Genomic DNA, 22,277 nt, shown 5'->3' with positions numbered 1-22,277 from the left:
TGGATATTATTGTATTTTTTTTTTAAATATCAAGGGAGGCCAACTGCTCGCTGGCTCCCCTTGCATTCAATGCAAAGGGAAGCAACAATATCATACTCCTTTTGACCAGACAGCATCAGATAGACATTCAGCCTCTTGCAAAATTAAGTAAAATAATGAAACCTCTGAGAGACAAAATATTAATTATTTAGTAATGGTCTTTTTTTCTTTTTTTCTTGGTAAATTTTTTGTGGAAGTCTGGCTTCCCTTGGCATCCATGAATACATGCCACTGGGTCACCGGCATCTGTTGTTCTCCATCTCGAGAAGGGGGCAATTGCGGCCAGCAATTCGGGGCGTTCCTGCATGTTGCCATTCCTAGATTCCATCGGAACCCCTCTTTATACTTATATTGGACCATTTTTAAGCTAGGACTCTGTTACACAGGCGGGAGGCAGGGCGATCCAGTCAGAGTGTGAATTACACCGTGACATTCAGGGGTCTCTTAAAAAAGAAAGTTATGGGCCTAATAACAAAGACATAATTTAATGGTAAAATGTATGACCTTTTTGGCATGAACACAACCAGTCATGATTGTCAAACAAATCACTTCAAAAAGTAGGCATGTTTGTGTACTCCAAAATAATTCCAGCATCCAAACTGCATGTATACTTGCACCATTTGATGAATGGAAATCAACATCTGTTTACAAAACACCAAAAAGTGAGTCGAATGACATTCGGTGATTGCCATTGATTAGGTCTACATTCATTGATGCATCTTGCTGACAAATTGACCTTATTTGTAGCCTGAAAAGTCGGGACACCTGAAATGGGAAAAACGTGATGGTCACCCTAACACACAGTTCATTTACTTGTATAGGCTATTGTGTATTACCATGAACATCAAATAGACCTATCAGTAGCCAGTGATGTAGTGGTAAAAAAAATATATATATATTAAATTAAAAAATTGTTTGGGTAAACTCTGATTGCCGGTCGCGATTAAAAAAAGTAACGCTCCCTATACTTTCAATGCATTTTTCTGAAAAAAAGGAGGGTAAACTGCGTTTACTTGCATTTACCCTCCACTAGGCATAAAACACTGCCGGTAGCCTACCCTTTCAGCCGAGGAAATGTATTTAATTAGATGCATATTGGTGTCTAGCTATAGGCTAGTTGTCTAATGATATTGTCGACCATCATCAACTGTTCCAGGGAAGACAACAAATAATGATAGAAAATAATAAAGCTAAATAAATGTTCTACTCTTCTGGCCACAGACAGCAAGGAGAACTCCAATACCTGCGCACACCTGAAAAACAAAGCAATGAGTTCTCTAAACAACTGACTGACCTGACAAAAGCAACGATGATAAACCAACTGATTGTCACGGGCGTCGTAGTGATTGGACCAAAATGCAGCGGGGATGTGAATGCTCATTTTCTTCTTTATTAAATAAATGAACACTGAACAAAAACAACAACGAAAACAGTCCTGTCAGGCACACAGCTAAACAAGAAACAACTACCCACAAAACCCATAGACAAACACCCCTACTAAATAGGACCTTCAATTAGAGGCAACGAAGAACAGCTGCCTCCAATTGAAGGTCAAAACAATAAACATAGAAATAGAATAACTAGAAAATAGAACATAGAAATACAAAACATAGAACACTATCCAAAAACACAAAACAAACACACCCCTGCCACGTCCTGACCAAACTACAATAACAAATAACCCCTTATACTGGTCAGGACGTGACAGTACCCCCTATCCCCCCCCCCCCCCCCCCCCCCCAAAAGGTACAGACCCCGGATGCACCTAAACATAAAAAACACCAAAATTAACCCAAACTAAAGGGAGGGAAGGGAGGGTGGCCACCGTCACTGACGGTTCTTGTGCTACACCCCCCCCCCCCCCCCCCTCCCCAATCCTCCGGCCTTAGGCTCAGGCTCCGGCCTTAGTCCCCAACCTAACCTGTCCACCCCCGCTGAAGGCTCAGGGCTAAGGCGCGTTGCTGGAGACCTCGGGTTGATGCGCATCCCTGGAGACCTCGGACTGGCGGGTGACTCTGGGAGCTCCGGACTGGAGGGCGACTCTGGTTGCGCCGGTTCCGGACTGTAGGGCGACTCTCTCGGTTCCGGACTGTAGGGCGACTCTCTCGGTTCCGGACTGTAGGCCGTCTCTCTCGGTTCCAGACTGTAGGCCGTCTCTCTCGGTTCCGGACTGTAGGCCGTCGCCGGAAGCACTGGACAGGGAACTGTCACCGGAAGCTCTGGACGGGGTACTGTCGTCGGAAGCTCTGGACGGGGTACTGTCGTCGGAAGCTTTGGACGGGGACTGCACACTGAAAGCCTGATGCGTGGGGCTGGCTTTGGAGACGCCAGACTATTTACGCGCACCACAGGGCTAGTGCGAGGAGCAGGAGCAGGACGTACTGGACTGGGCTGACGCATTGGAGGCCTGGTGCGTGGGGCTGGTACTGGAGGTACCAGACTGGGGACACGCACCCCAAGGCTAGTGCGAGGAGCGGGAACAGGACGTACTGGACTGGGCTGACGCACTGGAGGCCTGGTGCGTGGTGCTGGCTTTGGAGACGCCAGACTAGGGACACGCACCTTGAGGCTAGTACGAGGAGCAGGAACTGGATACACCGGGCCATGAACCAGCACTGGAGGTCTGGAGCGCACAGCCTGCACCACCCGTCCTGGCTGGGTAGTCACAGTAGCCCTGCACGGGCGGAGTGCTGGCACAGGGCGAACTGGACTGTGCAGAGGCCTGATGGCTGCCGTGCGTAGAGCAGGCGCAGGGTAGCCTGGTTTATGTGTCGGGGGGCTAGGGTCAGTCTGTTATATCTGAAGTATTTCTCCTGTCTTATCCAGTGTCCTGTGTGAATTTAAGTATGCTCTCTCTAATTCTCTCTCTTTTTTCCCTCTTACTTTCTTTCTCTCTCTCAGAGGACCTGAGCCCTAGGACCATGCCTCAGGACTACCTGGCCTGATGACTCCTTGCTGTCCCCAGTCCCCCTGGTCGTGCTGCTGCTCCAGTTCCAACTGTTCTGCCTGCGGCTATGGAATCCTGACCTGTTCACCGGACGTGCTACCTGTCCCAGACCTGCTGTTTTCAACTCTCTAGAGACAGCAGGAGCGGTAGATATACTCATTTACTCCTGAGGTGCTGACCTGTTGCACCCTCTACAACCACTGTGATTATTATTATTTGATCCTGCTGGTCATCTATGAACATTTTAATGTCTTGGCCATGTTCTGTTATAATCTCCACCCGGCACAGCTAGATGAGGACTGGCCACCCCTCATAGCCTGGTTCCTCTCTAGGTTTCTTCCTAGGTTCTGGCCTTTCTAGGGAGTTTTTCCTAGCACCACGCTTCTACACCTGCATTGCTTGCTGTTTGGGGTTTTAGGCTGGGTTTCTGTACAGCACTTTGTGACATCAGCTGATGTAAGAAGGGCTTTATAAATACATTTGATTGATTTAAAGAAGCTCAGCTGAGGCTGAAATTCAGCACTACTGAGTAAACAGCGCCACTAGAATTCTACAATACCATTTTATTTATTTTGTATTTTTATTTAGCCTTTATTAAACTAGGAAAGTCATTTAAGAACAAATTCTTATTTACAATGACGGCCTACCAAAAGGCAAAAGGCCTCCTGCGGGGACGGGGGCCTGGGATTAAAAATAAAACATAAATACAATATAATGATAGGACAAAACACACATCACAACAAGAGAGACAACACAACACGACATAAAGAGAGACCTAAGACAACAACATAGCAAGGCAGCAACACATGACATCACAGCATGATAGCAACACAACATAACAACAACATGGTAGCAACACAACATGGTAGTAGCACAAAACATGGTACAAACATTATTGGGCACAGACAACAGCACAAAGGGCAAGAAGGTAGAGACAATAATACATCACAGAAAGAAGCCACAACTGTCAGTAAGAGTGTCCATGATGGAGTCTTTGAATGAAGAGATTGAGATAAAACTGTCCAGTTTGAGTGTTTGTTGCAGCTTGTTCCAGTCGCTAGCTGCAGCGAACTGAAAAGAGGAGCGACCCAGGGATGTGTGTGCTTTGGGGACCTTTAACAGAATGAGACTGGCAGAACGCGTGTTGTATGTGGAGGATGAGGGCTGCAGTAGATATTTCAGGGGGGAGTGAGGACGGTTACATAGAGATGACCAGTTTACAGAGGAGTATAGAGTGCAGTGATGTGTCCTATAAGGAGCATTGGTGGCAAATCTGATGGCCAAATGGTAAAGAACATCTAGCCGCTCCAGAGCACCCTTACCTGTCGATCTATAAATTATGTCTCCGTAATCTAGCATGGGTAGGATGGTCAACTGAATCAGGGTTAGTTTGGCAGCTGGGGTGAAAGAGAAGCGATTACGATAGAGGAAACCAGGTCTAGATTTAACTTTAGCCTGCAGCTTTGATATGTGCTGAGAGAAGGACAGTGCACCGTCTAGCCATACTCCCAAGTACTTGTATGAGGTGACTACCTCAAGCTCTAAACCCTCAGAGGTAGTAATAACACCTGTGGGAAGAGGGGCATTCTTCTTACCAAACCACATGACCTTTGTTTTGGAGGTGTTCAGAACAAGGTTAAGGTTGGAGAATGCTTGTTGGACACGAAGAAAGCTTTGTTGTAGAGCATTTAACACAAAATCCGGGGAGGGGCCAGCTGAGTATAAGACTATCATCTGCATATAAATGGATGAGAGAGCTTCCTACTGCCTGAGCTATGTTGTTGATGTAAATTGAGAAGAGCGTGGGGTCTAGGATTGAGCCTTGAAGTACTCCCATGGTGACAGGCAGTGGCTGAGACAGAAGATTCTATGACATTATACAATGCACACTTTGAGAGAGGTAGTTAGCAAATCAGGCCGAAGACCCCTCATAGACACCAATAGTACTTAGCCGACCCACAAGATTGGAATGGTCTACCGTATCAAAAGCTTTGGCCAAGTCAATAAAAATAGCAGGACAGTATTGCTTAGAATCAAGGGCAATGGTGACATCATTGAGGACCTTTAAGGTTGCAGTGACACATCCATAACCTGAACGGAATCCAGATTACATACCCAAGAGAATACTATAGACATCAAGAAAGCTAGTCAGTTGATTATTGACAAGTTTTTCCAACACTTTTGATAAACAGGGCAAAATAGAAATCGGCCTATAACAGTTAGGATCAGCTTGATCTCCCCCTTTAAATAAAGGACGAACTGTGGCTGTCTTCCAAGCAATGGGAACCTCCCCAGAAAGGAGAGACAGGTTGAAAATGTTGGAAATAGGCTTGGCGATGATAGGGGCAGCAACCTTAAAGAAGAAAGGGTCTAAACCATCTGATCCAGATGTTTTTTGGGGGTTAAGTTTAAGGAGCTCCTTTAGCACCTCGGACTCAGTGACTGCCTGCAGGGAGAAACTTTGTGGTGGGGCAGGGGAAAACGAGGGTAACGCATCAGGGATAATTGCATTAGAAAGGGTGGGAGATGAGGAAATGTTGAACGGGCAGGGAGGCATTAGTGGACAGTTAGTGAACCCTTAGTGGACAGCTAGACCGTGCAGCTATGTAGAAATACACAGTTTAAAACATGACATAGAGGTGGGGATATTCGTTTCATTTGTAGGCTTTTATTTTCATATTTACCACAGCATTTTAAACAACTAGAAGAATAGTTAAATTATCATTATTTAGAGACACCCCCCAAAGTTTGTTCTTTGTTACATTTAGGGGAGCTAATCTCTCATTCACGCTATGGATGAATCAGACTGCAGAATTGCATTGGGGTCAAACTCTTGAGAATTGTGTTCTGTCGGTTTCACTGAGTAGCCTGATACCCCATTTCATGGGTGCAGTCCATAGGGAAGGCTGTACAGTGCATATAAGTATGCCCCCAACGCAATTATTCTGTCTGATACATCCATAGCGGGACTTTAACAGATTTTCCTGTTTATTGTCAAACTAATTAATATTGTATTTAATCTTGAATTATGTAAAAATGTTCCAAACCTGTTTATCATTATCTAGGCCAAATATGGCATGATTCCGCTATTTGTATCAATTTGCATCACTTTCAATGAGGGATTTTTATTTTATAGGCAAACTTCAAATTCCACTATCGTGGCTAATCGTTATTGTGGCAAGCTTCACATAGGTAGGGACAATTTGGGTACGAGGGACGCTGGGAACCAGGGCCGCGTTCAGCAAGAGGACGGACACTGACACAACGTTGGTGTATGTTTAGATACAAATGTATTACGTAGAACAAACATGCCTCACTGATTCAAAGGACTCATGTCAGTTACATTCATGGATTTCCATCTGCACCGTTCCCCAAAAAGTTTTTGTACTGAACATGCCCAGGCGAGGAGAACTATGGGGGAATACTTTCATTACAGGTTAACCGGGTCGTGTTTTGGCAAACTACTATGCACTTGTGGATTTATCTCACCACTGTATTCTGAGCCTGCAAACAGAGGCTGTCATTGTTCAGCGGTCTTTTCTAAATGAGATGGCATTGATGTAGGCCTTCTCGGTAACCAGTACTGGGCTACTGCATTTGGGGCCACAGGGCACCGACTTTGTTTTTTTTTTGGAGTGGGGGAATCAGCTAACTTACTGCATTTCAACACATTGTGCCATGGTGCAGAAAGAAAACTGTGCTGTTTAGTAATGCTAATCTACATATCTTTGTCATGAGGCAGAGATCTTTATTTGCTGTTTTATCGTCTGCTTTTGTTCACAATTTGCCATGAGGCTGAGCTAAATATTTAGCAGTTTTGAAACACATTTCTTGCAATTCTACACATTTTCCTATCATATGCTATCTGGGTGCCCCCGAGGTTACCAGCCCTGTGGTTTGAATGAACATTGATTCAAAGACCTAATTTATTATTGAGCTAAAGATATTTTCTCAGTTGTTTTATATGTGTGGAACATAATTTAGCACAGACAGGCCTACACAAGGAGTTTATACATATGCAGGTATACAAGGGATGTGTAGTCTATAGTCTGTGCTGTTTGGGATGACTTGCAGTTTTTTTATTTAACTAGGCAAGTCAGTTAAGAAGAAATTCTTTTTTACAATGACAGCCTAGGAACAGTGGGTTAACTGCCTTGTTCAGGGGCAGAACGATAGATTTTTAACTTGTCAGCTCTGGGATTTGACCTAGCAACCTTTCAATTACTGACCCAACACTCTAACCACTAGACTACCTCCCGCTACCTGCAGTTCTAGAAATACAGATCTATAAATATAGCTGCAGGGATTTGTATAGACCAAAAAAGACGTGCCAACAAGGACAGAGGAACCACTCAGCTGTGCTTTAGCAATGAAAAGAAGAGACAGATGCATCTAAAAGCCTTTTATGACTGGTCAATTCTGCCAATGGGATGCATTTAACCCCATCCGGTCCTCTGACCTACATTCCTAATGGTTCTGGTTTTCTGTCACAGCCAGCGGCTCAAGGCGTAATGTTTCAGCAGTGATGTAATGCGGCATTACAGCATTGTCTAGAACCCCAATTTTAATATTAAGTTTACTCTGATGTAATCACTGTAAAAAAATGTTTGATGAAGTCATCGATGACGTCATCTCATTGTTGCACCATCTTGTCACGTCCTGACCAGTAGAGGGTGTAGTTGGGTCAGGACGTGGCAGAAGGGTGTGTGTTTTTGATTGTTTCGTTGATTTTGGCCGTGTGACTTCCAATCAGGCACAGCTGTAGAGGGTTGTGGTTGATTGGGAGTCACACATAAGTTGCCTACGTTTCCTTTGTGTTTCGTGGGTAATTGTTCTTGTCATAGTGGTTGCACCTGACAGGACTGTGTTGGCTGTCAGTTTTCTTGTTTTGTTAAATTGTATAGTGTTCCGTTGATTAAAATATGACGAACCCTAACTCCGCCACATTTTGGTCCACTTCCTCAGACAGCTGTTACAGAATTACCCACCAAACCAGGACCAAGCGGCGGAAGAGGAAGGAGCAGCAGGAGTACAGCGTGATGGACCAATGGACTTGGGAACAAATCCTGGACGGAGAGGGACCATGGACTCAGGCTGGGGATTATCGCCTCCCGCAGTGGGAGATTGAAGCGGCGAGAGCGGAGAGGCGCTATTACGAGGAGAGAGAGCGCAACGAGGCAGCCCCAATAAAAACATTTTGGGGGGGGCACACGGGACAGTCGGTGGAGCGGAGGTCGGAACCAGAGCCAGTCGGGCTGACATGGGAGGTGAGCGAGGGGTACGAGGCAGAGACTGTGACAGAGTTAATGGGTAAATTAAAGGAGAGAGAGATGAGAGAGCTGCTAGTGTGGTGCATAAAGTACGGCATTCGCCCTAATGAGCGTGTCGTGGGAATGATGTCACCTGAGGCAGCTCTCCATACTCGTCCTGAGGTGCGTGCTGGTTGTCTGGTAAAGACTGTGCCTGCGCCCAGAAACAGGCCTCCTGCATGTCTTCCCAGCCCTGCACGTCCTGTGCCTACACCCAGAACCAGGCCTCCTGCATGTCTTCCCATCCTGGTCAAACCCGTGCCTTCTCCACGGACCAGTCCTCCAGTGGGTCTCCTCCAGTGGGTCTCCCCATCCTGGTCAAACCCGTGCCTCCTCCACGGACCAGTCCTCCAGTGGGTCTCTCCACCCTGGTCTCTCCTGTGCCACCTCCTCAAACCAGGCCTCCAGCGGGTCTTCCCAGACTGGTGAGTCCAGGGCCTGCGCCCAGAGCCAGGCCTCCTTCTTGTCTCCCCAGCCTGGTGAATCCTGAGCCGGATCTGCCAGAGTGGCCCATCGTGCCTGGTCTGCCAGAGTGGCCCGCCAGAGTGGCCCGTCGTGTCGGATCTGCCAGAGTGGCCCGCCTGTCCTCCGGCCCAGCCCGAGTGGCCCGCCTGTCCTCCGGCCTAGCCCGAGTGGCCCGACTGTCCTCCGGCCCAGCCCGAGTGGCCCGACTGTCCTCCGGCCCAGCCCGAGTGGCCCGCCTGTCCTCTGGCCCAGCGCGAGTGGCCTGTCTGCCAGGGTCAGCTCGAGTAGCCCGTCTGCCCGGCGCAGCTATCAGCGCCACCAAAGTGGACGACGCCGAAGGTGGAGCAAGGTTTACGTCCCGCACCTGAGCCACCTCCAGGATAGGTGGGTTGGGGGAGGGAGGGTGTAGCACTGTGCCGTCGTTGACGGCAGCCACCCTCCCTTCCCTCCCTTTTTGTTTAGGGGATTTTTTTGTTGTCGTTTTGTTTTGTTTTTTTCTGTGTTTTGTGTAGGTGCATTTCGGGGTATGCACCTTTGAGGGGGGGGGTGTACTGTCACGTCCTGACCAGTAGAGGGTGTAGTTGGGTCAGGACGTGGCAGAAGGGTGTGTGTTTTTGATTGTTTCGTTGATTTTGGCCGTGTGACTTCCAATCAGGCACAGCTGTAGAGGGTTGTGGTTGATTGGGAGTCACACATAAGTTGCCTACGTTTCCTTTGTGTTTCGTGGGTAATTGTTCTTGTCATAGTGGTTGCACCTGACAGGACTGTGTTGGCTGTCAGTTTTCTTGTTTTGTTAAATTGTATAGTGTTCCGTTGATTAAAATATGACGAACCCTAACTCCGCCGCATTTTGGTTCGCTTCCTCAGACAGCCGTTACACATCTTGCTACATGGAGGAGTTTTTGGAAACATTAGATACACAATTTGAGCTACTCTAGGAGGTGACGTTGCAGGGTAGCTAAGTATTGTGCCCTCTCATTGAGTTTCTCAAGTTGAAGGCTGACGAGGTACTGCAGGCTGAGGAATTTTAAAGTAATCGGTTCAAGGACATACATCTGGTGAAAAACATCTGGTGAAATTGAAGCAATGATTGTGGTACCATGATTGTGTTTGCTGATTTTTTTTATTTTTATACAGTGCATTCAGAAAGTATTCAGACCCCTTGATTTTTTCCACATTTTGTTAAGTTAAAAAAACGAAATTTGACATCTGCATAAGTATTCAGGCCCTTTGTTGAAGCACCTTTGACAGCGATTACAGCCTGGAGTCTTCTTGGGTATGATGCTACAAGCTCGGCACACCTGTATTTGGGGAGTTTCTCCCGTTCTTCTCTGCAGATCCTCTCAAGCTCTGTCAGGGTGGATGAGGAGCGTCGTGGCAAAGCTATTTTCAGGTCTCTCCAGATATGTTTGATCGGGTTCAGGTCTGGGCTCTGGCTTGGCCACTTAAGGACATTCAGAGACTTGTCCTGAAGCCGCTCCTGCGTTGTCTTGGCTGTATGCTTAGGGTCGTTGACCTGTTGGAAGGTGAACCTTCGCCCCAGTCTGAGGTCTTGAGCGCTCTGGAGCAGGTTTTCATCAAGGATCTCTCCGTACTTTGCTCTGTTCATCATTCCCTCGATCCTGACTAGTCTCTCAGTCCCTGCCGCTGAAAAACATCCCCACAGCATGATGTTGCCACCACCATGCTTATCCGTAGGGATAATGTCAGGTTTCCTCCAGACTTGATGCTCGTCATTCAGGCCAAAGAGTTCAATCTTGGTTTCATCAGACAAGAGAATCTTGTTTCTCATGGTCTGACAATCCTTTAGATGCCTTTAAGCAAACTCCAAGAGGGCTGCCATGTGCCTTTTACTGGCTTCTGTCTGGTCATTGGTGGAGTGCTGCAGAGATGGTTGTCCTTCTGGAAGGTTCTCCCATCTCCAGAGAGGAACTCTGGATCTCTCAGAGTGACCATCGGGTTCTTGGTCACCTCCCTGAACAAGGCCCTTCTCCCCCAATTGCTCAGTTTGGCCGGGCGACCAGCTCTAGGACGTGTTTTGGTGTTTCCAAACTTATTCCATTTAAGAAAGATGGAGGCCACTGTGTTCTTGGGGACCTTCAATGCTGCAGACATTTGTTGGTGCCCTTGCCCAGATCTGTGCCTCAACACAATCCTGTCTCTGAGCTCTACGGACAATTCGTTCGACCTCATGGCTTTGTTTTTGCTGTGACATGCACTATCAAATGTGGGACTTTCTATAGACAGGTCTGTGCCTTTCCAAGTCATGTCCAATCAATTGAATTTACCACAGGTGGACTCCACTCAAGTTGTAGAAACATCTCAAAGATGATCAGTGGAAACAGGATGCACCTGATCTCAATTTCGAGTCTTATAGCAAGGGGTCTGAATATTTATGTAAATAAGATATTTCTGTCATTATGAGGTATTGTGTGTAGATTTGATGAGGATTTTTTATTTATTTAATCCATTTTAGAATATGGCTGTAACATTACAAAATATGGAAAAAGTCAATGGGTCTGAATACTTTCCGAATGCACTGTATACCATGAATATTGACCGTGGAGATCGCCATTTCCCAATTCTGTATAATGGGTATCCTGTTTTCTGGAAATAATACCTGCAGTACCGCGGTCGGTCAACTTGTGAGGTGCAGTCATTCTCCCTGGATGTAATAGATGAATGTTACACCAAGCACAGCACGATTCTCCCTCCCGGCTCTTTGTCAATCAACACAAATGAAATTACATTGTTGCATCAGTCTTTTGAGTTTCTTCACAATCACATAACCTTAAAAAGGTCGCTTCAAAGCAGATTAAAGAAACATTAAGAAACATTTGACCACAGATGTTTGACAGAAGCGCCCTCTAGTGTATGTATGAATAAATGCATCCACACCACAATACTACAACCTTGCTTTTATGTCTTTCATCATTTAGCTAGAGACAAAATATTTTCTAGTATGGCTACATGTCATCAGGCACACTTTCATTGTAGAATATCTGGTAGTTCTTGTCCACGTCCATCCGTCCCTTCAGAAACTTCTCTAGGGTCTTGATAGTCACGGGGAGGCGGTAGAGCTCTAGGTAGGGGGCATTGTGGTAATAGTCTGGACAGCAGTAGGCCGTACACATGTACTCTGGTATGCCCACACAGTCCTGGTTGTCCCGTCGGATCATGTTCCCAGCCGAGGTGACTTCTGTGTTGACATAGGCGTTGCCACGGCAGTAGTTATTGAGGCCTTGTCTGATGCGGTCCTCGTGTTGGGCCCAGGGGCCGGTGTTGAACTCTCGGATCTAAGGCACTACGTTGGTCAGGGTGTAGGTGGCTGCCTTTTCCAAGGGCTCAGTCTGGTGCTGGTCTGGGTTCAGGTGGCCTCTCTTGTTCTGGGTCACATCTGCAAAGTCATCCAGCACCGCCTGACTGTCCATGAGATGCATGTGCATCTAGGCAGACTGGGGGAAGGGCTCCATATTACTACTGGTTTTACTGGAGGCCAGCTAGAGGGAGGAAGAGAGGCAGAGAGAGAACTAGAGAGAGGAAGAGAGGCATAGAGAGTTTGGCAGAGAGAGGGAGAGAGAGAGAGAGAGAGAGAGAGAGAGAGAGAGGGTCATCAATTTGATTATCGGCGAGGCAGGTGCCTATTGATACAGATTGTTTTGTACAGGGTATGCAGATGAACATTTCAGGAATGATGAAAACTCAGTGTTTCAGTAATCTTTTTTTTTCCAAAGCCAAAGATTTTATTTATCAGACTGTATACTGTGTGAAATTTTCTGTTTCTTTAACAAAAGGGCTTCTTGATTTAATTCCCATCTGTTTGGAATCACTAGCCGAGAAACCCCATGCACCTGCTTACCAGAGCAACTTACAATCTGTATCCGAACACCTGCTCTTGCCGTCGTTAGCAGAACTGCGGGAAAGCAGTGCCCGACTCTCTACCAATCTACTAGCTATCTTTTAAATTATAACCTACTGTTGTAATTAGGTGAAATTAAAGATCTCTATATTTACTGCGGTGATTCATGCTATTACTAAAGGAAGATAGTGAGTTATGGAATGTGTGGGCGAAACAAAGGCTCACACATTCTCTGATCAAGACAGTGAGCTTTAGTTTATATATAAGTCCATTTCTAAGGGACCAGAATAGTCTTCTTCATATAAGAACACAGTTTAAGTTGTAGAAATGTGAATTTTCATAGTGTGTGTGTGTGTGGTCCCCAGACCTTAACTCACCTCAGGGCTGATCCTTGCATTTCTCCCCGTCAGACCATTTGAAGGAGTAGGCAGATTAGAGGGGCATGTGTCTGCGGGAGTCATAGAGGGTGACAAATCAGGGATTGTCCTCCAGGCGCTGGCATATCTTCTTCAGGTTGCTGCCCCCCAGGTAGCCCCGTGGTGGGTTGAGCATGTAGAGAGTCATTACAGTGCTCCACATGGTTAAAGTCCTACACCACACCAGGCCCAGAGCACCCAGAGGAAAATGCACACAGCAGCACTCCAAGGCTGCCACCATATAGATCCCATGCTAGGTCTAAAGAAATAGCCCCGTATTTAATACGGCTCTGGTACTTTCACACTCGTCTGTCGCTAATTCTGTGTCAGCACCATTCAGCAGTATGTCAGCATTACAGCATTTCCTTCACTAAACGTATTCATGACTCCCCCCTATGCAAATCAGTGTTATGTATGATTGGCCAGGAATCACCTGTAACCTTGATACTCACAGTTCTTGTCATTCCCACATCATGAGTCACATGTTCAAATGCTCATGTATAATTGCACTGAGAACAGTAGGCAGCCTAATAAATAGTCCTTCCTCATCATCAGATACGAGTGGCTGTAGTTTACCAGAAGTTTTATACAATAATTGTCGTACCGCACACACTAACACACCATTCATTCAAATTTGACCTTGCACATGTCAAACACGTTGTTTAATGACCACAGCTCAACGTGTTCTGCGTTATGGGGACATTTTGAGGGATGACTTTATGTCAGTCAAAGTCATCTGAGAGGGAAATTAATTATGAGGCATAAATTAGGGCTAGGAGTTTCTCCTGGTTAGGTCACATGGTCAGGACAAACACCAGTTCTAAAAGTGTGCGGGACCTTCTCTGAGGAAACTGTGGTTTTGGATTAGTTCATAGAGTAAACGGAAACCATACGACCTGTTCAAACAGCAATTTCTGTATCTCTACATAAAGTACCTGTACTCTAATGCTAACTAACTATCAATAACCTGAACAGGTTATAAATAATTACCCAAGAGAGATGATAAAAGCTACTGTGATAGGAGAATGGTCACTCTAAATCAGAACATGTAAGCATCAGTGGAGACTCCTCAGAATAAAAAAAATAAAAATTAAACATTAAAAACGTTCTCATTTTTAGATAAAACTATACTAAATATATTCACGTAACCAAATACCTGAGTAAAACACACTGTTTTGCAATGAAGGTCTACAGTAGTCTCAACAACACACTCTAGGCTAGCACAATGGTGTAGTCGGAGGACAGCTATTGACGTCAATAAAAAACCTAGGAGGCTTGTAGGCCTTATCCCCTTCCATAGACCTACATGGTAATTATGACCACTTCTGGAGGACGTCCTCCAACCAATCAAAGCTTTTACAATATGAACTGACATGTTGTCCATCCAATCATAGGATTAGGATCAGAGAATGATCCTAGTGTGGTGTATTGGGCTTGTGCCACACAGCATTTGGAGGTTTCTATGTGTTGAGAAGCTTGGTGAGTTGGTGACATATTGGATAGAGATTGAGAGGGAAGAGTGATAGTTGAGCATTTTTGGGATATTATTACATTCAAATTAGTTTCTTCAAACTACAGGAGATGGAGGAAGTAAATTATATTTAGTTTTCTTGGTTTTAGAACTTCAGTTAATCCAATTTATTTCAGTTTGCCTTGCTAACTTTAGTAGCAAGTGCTAACGTTAGCTAGCTACCAGAGTGCCGTTTTCTCGACTAGAATGGCAAGCTAATGCTAACAATAATGTAGTGGATTTTTTGTTGAAGAACCCCTTTCATTGCCCACATCAGATTCAAGCTTCTTGGAAAAAGCTGCATTGATCATGTAATGGATGAACATCTGTGTATTCAAACTGAAACACAGCGAGAAGATAAAAGCCCATTTATGCTTGATCCGAAAATGTGGTTGGAGGTTTCGTATGGAGGGTGTGACACAATTGTGGCGCCTCCAGAGGCATGCAGAGGCCAAATCAAACTCTGTATTGCTGCATTGCTGTGTGCCTCTCAAATTTAGTAACAATGTGGAGGGATCCATATAGCTTTGCATTGACATGATTGGTTGATGGTAGGTGGGGGTGGTACGTCCTGTATAAACACAAACTCACTTCCTTGACAACTTTATTTATTTATTTTATTTAACCTTTATTTAACTAGGCAAGTCAGTTAAGAACAAATTCTTCTTTACAATGACGGCCTACCCCGGCCAAACCCTAACCCGGACAACGCTGGGCCAATTGTGCGCCGCCCTATGGGACTCCCAATCACAGCCGGTTGTGATACAGGCTGGAATCAAACCAGGGTCTGTGGTGACACCTCTAGCACTGAGATGCAGTGCCTTAGACCGCTGTGCCACTCGTGAGCCCCACTAAATAGCTCTGCTCCACTAAGAACTAGAGGTATGAAAGCCCCGACATCTGTGTGGCTGCATTGGATTGTCCATGCAGAGCCTTTAAGAAGAAACAGGGTCACAAGCAGTTTATAGGCAAGAGTTGGCTTTTACTTAAAAGCTCTGCATGGTCAAGCTGCAGTGGTTGTACAGCATTTACTGCGATGCGGCCTCTGCAGAAGTCAGAGCAAATATACTTTTTTGTGCTACGCAGAGCTGTTGTGAAGAAAGTTGTCAAGGAAGGGAGTTTGTGTTATACAGGACCTCCCACCCCCAACATGTCAATGCAGATCTATACTGAGCTATATGGAGCCCTCAGCATTGTTACAAAATTATAATAGCAGCTGCATACAGCCTCCGTGCCCTGTCCATCTGGCCAGCGTTAAACCTTTGGTAACGTTATGTATTTATAGCCCATTTGTGTGTCAGGAGAAAATGGGAATGTCATTAAATTTGGTTTATATTCAAACTTGGGCTAGTGTCTATACATTTTCAATCCCAAATTATTAACTGGAATTAATCAATCAACATAATGGTGATGACATAGACTGTGAATCATTTTTTTTTAATAAAGCCTACAGTTGCATAGGCCTACATGATGCAAACATGCATAAAGCTCAGCCCTGTGAGTTCTATTGTCTATCAGTTGTTGTCTCTGTGTCTGGGTAGTCTTGTCTAAATATAATTCATATATGAACAAGTATAAGGTAGCTGCAGTTTGACAGGGTTTTTATCCTCCCCAGGACCAGGAGTTTTCCCCAATATTTTTTTAGAACCATGTGACCTGATTAGACAAACTGGTCCCATCATAGCCCGTATAAAACGTTAGGGTGCAGAGTTTTCCTGGTTAGGTTACCAAATAAGGAAAAACGCCGGGCCCCAGTGAGAAAATATTTCTACACCACTCTGGGACCTATGGTGCCACCAGTCTGCTTGCAGTTGTCAGTTATCGTCAGGTACTGTATGTGGATGATCAGGGCTTCATTCAGGAACGTTTCTTGGGCTACTTTGATGTGTCAAGTGGGCGAGATGAGCAGTCTGTGTTTGACTTTGGGAATTCTGAGACGTCTGAGATTAACTTCATGGAGAAACGTGTTGCCCAAGTGATGGCGCTGCTGTAGTGGAATGTATCTTCTATTTGTATTTACAGCTAAGTCCCCTCCTGTTCCCTGATTAAGAAGTGATGACCAGTCCACTCCACTACCTTTGTCAACTCTCGCCTGACATGAACTGAAGCCACGTCTCATGTGCCCTCTCATCCACAGGCACATTGAATGTTTCCTCTCCAAGCACTGTGAGTAGACCTGTCAATTTTCTCTCATTATTGTATGTAGAGTCAATCATATACACAAACACAATCACATTATTAAACATCAATGATTTTACTCCTTGCTTGGACTAACTCATTCTTAGCTCTTTTGTCTAACTGTGTTGTGTTATAGTTTTTTGTCTTCCCAGTCAAATCCTGTCCTGCCCTCAGTGGAAGAGTTGAGCTCTTCTCCAACACCATCCATCCATGATGAGCCTGCGAAGGTTTACCTTCCAACAGGACAACGACCCTAAGAATACAGCCAAGACAACGCATGAGTGGCTTCAGGACAAGTCTCTGAATGTCCTTGAGTGGCCCAGCCAGAGCCTGGACTTGAACCCAATCAAACCTATCTGGAGAGACCTGAAAATAGCTGTGCAGTGACAATCCCCATCCAACCTGACAGCTTATGAGGATCTGCAAAGAAGAATGGGAGAAACTCCCCAAATACATGTGTGCCAAACTTTTAGCTTCATTCCCAAGAAGACTCAAGGCTGTAATCACTGCCAAAGAGGCTTCAACAAAGTACTGAGTAAAGGGCCTGAATGCTTAGGTTAATGTGATATTTCAGTTTTACATTTCAGTCAATACATTTGCAAAAATTTCTAAACACCTGTTTTTGCATTGTCATTATGGGTTATTGTGTGTGTAGATTGATGAGGGAAATAAACAATTTAATCAATTTTAGAATAAGGCTGTAAAGTAACAAAATGTAGAAAAAGTGAAGGGGTCTGAATACTTTCCAAATGCACTGTAAATGTCTTTATTAAATGCTATAGGTTAAAATAATTCGTCTTTGACGATTTTTTAAACACACTTTGTCGTCTCCATGAAGTCTACGCCTATACCGTGGGTCTCCCATCCTCCTCATTTTTCAACTCAGCAGCCTCCACTGGTATGCATAGATGGGTTGGCTGACAACATCACAAAAATTAAATACATGCATCGATGAGGCAGAAGTATCATGTCCTGACCAGCGAAAAGGGTCATTTTTCCATAGTAGAATGGTCAGGGCGTGGCAGAGCAGTTGTTTTGTGTGTTTTGGGGTTGGTTTGTTTCTAGGGGAATTGGTTCTAGTTTTCTGTTTCTATGTTTCATTTTCCATGTGTGGCCGAGTATGGTTTCCAATCAGAGGCAGGTGTCTTTCGTTGTCTCTGATTGGAAGCCATACTTAGGCAGCCTGTTTTCCTTTGGGTTTTGTGGGTGTTTGTTTTCCGTTTAGTTGCTGTACCTGACGGAACTGTTGGTCGTTTGTTTTTTTTGTTTAAGTGTTCTCATATAATAAATTAAGAATGAGCACTATCCACGCTGCGCCTTGGTCTAATCCTTTCGACGCCGACAAGAAGGCCATATGATGTTATAATTCTGAAAGTTCAGATAGCTAGCACAACAATGACAAGAAGCTGCTATGTGGGGAATCGTAGGTGGCTCTTTTCAGCTTGTTGTATGTTGTTATTGTTACCATGTCTTGTTTTGAGGTGTTTTGACTCATGCCATGTCTATGCTAATATGGCTAAAATTTGCTAGCTAACCAACAACTGTAACAATGTATTTGAGAGACAACAAGTGCTCATTGTGCAAATCTATTTATGTTATCAAAAAAATTGGTGACAAAATATAGTTTTCATGTCAACAGTCTAAGCCAGCTCCATCTGTTTTGCCACATAGTTGAGCACGCATTGGTTTTGTTTCTAAACAACCACCCCGTCTATGGATGTATCAATAATTGTAATTACACAGTTTTAATAATTGTGACCCTAAATTATTATGTTTCATACTGTAACATTGTGTGTGACTGGTTGAAACAGTAAAACATGGCACCTGTAAGTCAAATAACTCATTTATTTTAGTCAAAGAAGATGCTCTTTACAGCTCAAAACTTCACAACCTTTGATAGTATCCATTTTACAACCACTTTTGCCAAATGTGAGCCGATAACACCTCTCCATGAATGGCTGACACACTGAACCATTGTGTCTGAATGTCACTGAGCTGTTTTATAAGGGACAGATAAATAAAGAATGCTACAAATACAGAGAATGGAGGAACAATTACGCTACAAGGGAAGTAATTTGCAAAGCAGATCTTCGATAATGAAAGCTTTGCCAAAGCATCTCAAGTACTTTATAATTGTTATGTTAAAAATAAATGCTTAATCAATATAATAAGCACATAATAGTAGATCTATGGAGATAGTTGTAAACACTTGTGCACACAGAGTAGGCGTGTGTGAGCATGGTTGAGGAGCTCTTGTATGGTGTGGTGGAGATACAGAGGAGGGGGAGAGGGGGAGATGCAGTTGTCATAGAAGATCTGCAGATTCTGGTCCACGTCCATGTTACTGGTGGTGGTCACCCCGGGGACGATGAAGGCGGTGAGGCGAACGCGTTGTAGAGGCGAACGCGGATGCGCTCCTCATGCTCACGCCACGGCCCGATATTGATCTCTGGGACCACGTTGGTCATTGTGTAGGTGGCAGCACGGTCGTATGGGTCAGACTGGTGCTGGTCTGGGTTCAGGTGTCCTCGTTCATACAGGACTACGTCAGAGTAGTCGTCCAGCACTGCCTGGCTGTCCTCAAACTTCATGTGCAGGTAGCCGGTAAGGAAAAGTAGCATATTCCCATTCCCATCAACCTCTGCCAGCTGGAGAGAGCGGGGAGGAGGATCAGTGCATTGCTCACAGATTGTAGACACTACATTTACATTTTAGTCATTTAGCAAACGCTCTTCTCCAGAGTGACTTACAGGACCAATTAGAGTTAAGTGCCTTGCTCAAGGGCACAGATAGATTTTTCACATAGTGGGCTCAGGGATTTGAACCAGCAACCTTTCGGTTACTGGCCCAACGCTCTTAACCACTGGGCTACCTTTCACCATACTACACAGTTATAAACATACACAACATTGGAATTTTGTTTATGGTATGTTGGGCGAAGTATCCAATTAAATGGAATAAATGTAAGCAATGTGTCAAAATAACTATATGGATAAGACTGATGAGGCTGAACCAAAGTGTCACACCCTGATCTGTTTCACCTGTCTTTGTGCTTGTCTCCACCCCCTCCAGGTGTGGGCTCTTGGCTGGGCTACGATAGTGTGGGAGCAACAATCCACTGTTTGCCTCAGTCTGGAGGAGTTCGGGGCAGAGGTACGTAAAGTGTTAGATTCTCCATAAGCTGCTCCAACTACGTCAGGATTCCCGTAGTGTGGCAGACTACACAGTGGATTTTCGCACGCTAGCGGACACTATGCCTTTAACACGGCTAGCGGACACTATGAATACCTGGTGATGCCATTCGGACTGACCAATGCTTCTGCTGTGTTCCAGGCCCTGGTTAACAACGTTCTCCGTGACATGTTGAACCGGTTTGTGTTCTTCTACCTTGATGACATTCTCATTTTTTCCCGCTCGGCTCAGGAACATGTCCTCCATGTCAGACAAGTCCTCCAGCATCTTCTGGAGAACCAGCTGTTCATCAAAGCGGAGAAATGCGAATTCCTTCGCTCCACCATCTCCTTCCTTAGATACATCATAACTGCAGGCAACATACAGATGGATCCTGGAAAGGTGAGAGCGGTAGTGGATTGGCCGCAACCCACGTCCAGAGAGCAGCTGTAACGCTTCCTGGGGTTCGCCCATTTCTACCGCCAGTTAATCCGGCGCTACAGAACCCTGGCTTCCCACCTTTCAGCACTCACCTCTCCCAAGGTCTTGTTTAAGTGGACCTCAAGCACCAATTCACTACCGCCCCTATCCTAATCCATCCGGATCTGTCCTGGCGGTTTGTGGTGGGGGTCGACGCTTCAGACGTCGAAGTGGGGTCTGTCCTGTCCTCTCCCATTATCTCAACACCATGGAAAGGAATTACGACATGGGTAACTGTGAACTACTTACGGTGAATATGTCATTGGAGGAGTGGAGGCACTGGTTAGAGGGGGTGGAACACCCATTCGTGGTGTGGACAGATCACATGAACCTAGAATATCTCCGCACCGCCAAGCGCCTCAACTCCAGGCAAGCTCGATGGGCCCTGCTATTCACCAATTTCAACTTCACCATCTCCTACCGCCCGGGTTCCAAGAATGTGAAGCCGGACACGCTGACACACCTCTATAGCCCCGCTGCTACACCATCGGACACCGAGACCATCCACCCTATCGCTTGTCTCGCGGATGTTTGTCCTGGACTCTGCCCTTAACCAAGTTCGGGAATGGGCTCATTCCTCTCGACTGGCCTACCATCCTGGCTCCCGTCGGACCAAGGCTTTTGTACGACAACGTTTTTGGTAGCCCACCTTGGTTCCTGACGTCTCCGTGTTCGTCGCAGCCTCCACCGTGTGTGCCCAGAATAAGACTACTTGGCAAGCTACGGCTGACCTCCTTCAACTACTTCTTGTCCCTCACCGTCCCTGGTCACGAATATTCCTGGACTTCGTCATGGGTCTCCACCCGTCTGATGGCAACACTGTTATCCTTACCGTGGTGGACTGGTTTTCCAAAGCCACCCATTCCATTCCTCTTTCCAAGCTACCCTCAGCCAAGGAGATGACCCAGCTCATGGTGCAGCACGTCTTCCGGATCCATGGACTTCCAGTGGACATGGTCTCCGACCGGGATCCTCAGTTCTCGTTCCGGTTCTGGAAGGCGTTCTGCACGCTGATTGGGTCGTCGGCCAGCCTGTCCTCTGGGTTCCACCCCCAGTCTAATGGCCAGTCGGAGCGAGCCAATCAGGACTTGGAGATGACTCTTCGCTGCCTTGTCTCCGCCGAACCCCACCACCTGGAGCCGGCAACTTGTGTGGGTAGAGTATGCCCGCAACACCCTCCGCTGCTCAGCCACTGGTCACACACCTTTAGTTTGTTCCCTGGGATATCAGCCCCTGCTCTTCCGGGAGCAAGAGGTCAGCATACCTTCGGTCCAGATGTTCGTCCGCCGCTGTTGCCATACCTGGAAGAGAGCCCGGTCGTCTCTTCTCAAGACCATCTCCAGGTATTGACTACAGGCGGACTGCCACCGGACCTCGGCTCCCCATTATCGTCTCGGGCAGAGGGTATGGCTGTCCACTCAGGATCTGCCCCTCCGGGTGGAGTTCCGCAAACTTTCCCCCCGTTTTATCGGCCCTTTCCCCATCTCCAAGATTCTTAGCCCTTCTGCTGTTTGTCTTCTGTCACCCCGTACCCTCTGCATACATCCCACTTTTCATCTGTTTAGGATTAAACCTACAGCCCTTTGTCTCCTGTTTCCAATCTGTCTGCATCTGCGTCTTATCCTGAGTTCTGATACAAAGGGAAAGAAGCTACAGTGTTCAGCGAAGGCTTCTTTCAAACATTTAACTGCTGTAACAACTCAACTCCTGTCTCTGTAGAATAGGGACTTGAAATTACAAACATTTTCCGATAGGAAAACATAAAGTTATAACATCACATTTGAGGAGTAGACTTACAAAAACAACAATAATGATTTTGACTGACCTGTGGTTCATGCATCCAGGAGTAGTCCACACGCCGCTCTCCCTCTGTCTTGATGGAGTAGGCTGAGTAGACAGGGAT

General features: G+C 45.8%; 1 long non-coding RNA gene across 1 annotated transcript; it reads left to right on the top strand.

Moving 5' to 3' along the window:
* Nucleotides 1-2,942: 2,942 nt before the first annotated feature.
* On the top strand, nucleotides 2,943-17,970 carry LOC145878555 (uncharacterized). Its single transcript, XR_014391993.1, has 3 exons — nucleotides 2,943-3,132; nucleotides 16,568-16,711; nucleotides 16,860-17,970. It is a non-coding gene; the product is annotated as an uncharacterized LOC145878555 (long non-coding RNA).
* The last annotated feature ends 4,307 nt before the right edge of the window (nucleotides 17,971-22,277 follow it).

The sequence above is a fragment of the Salmo salar genome, chromosome 04 (assembly GCF_965601325.2).
Source record: "Salmo salar chromosome 04, fSalSal1, whole genome shotgun sequence".
Classification (NCBI taxonomy): domain Eukaryota; kingdom Metazoa; phylum Chordata; class Actinopteri; order Salmoniformes; family Salmonidae; genus Salmo; species Salmo salar.
The sequence above is the reverse complement of the archived record's forward strand: the minus strand, read 5'-3'. Positions and strand labels throughout refer to the sequence as shown.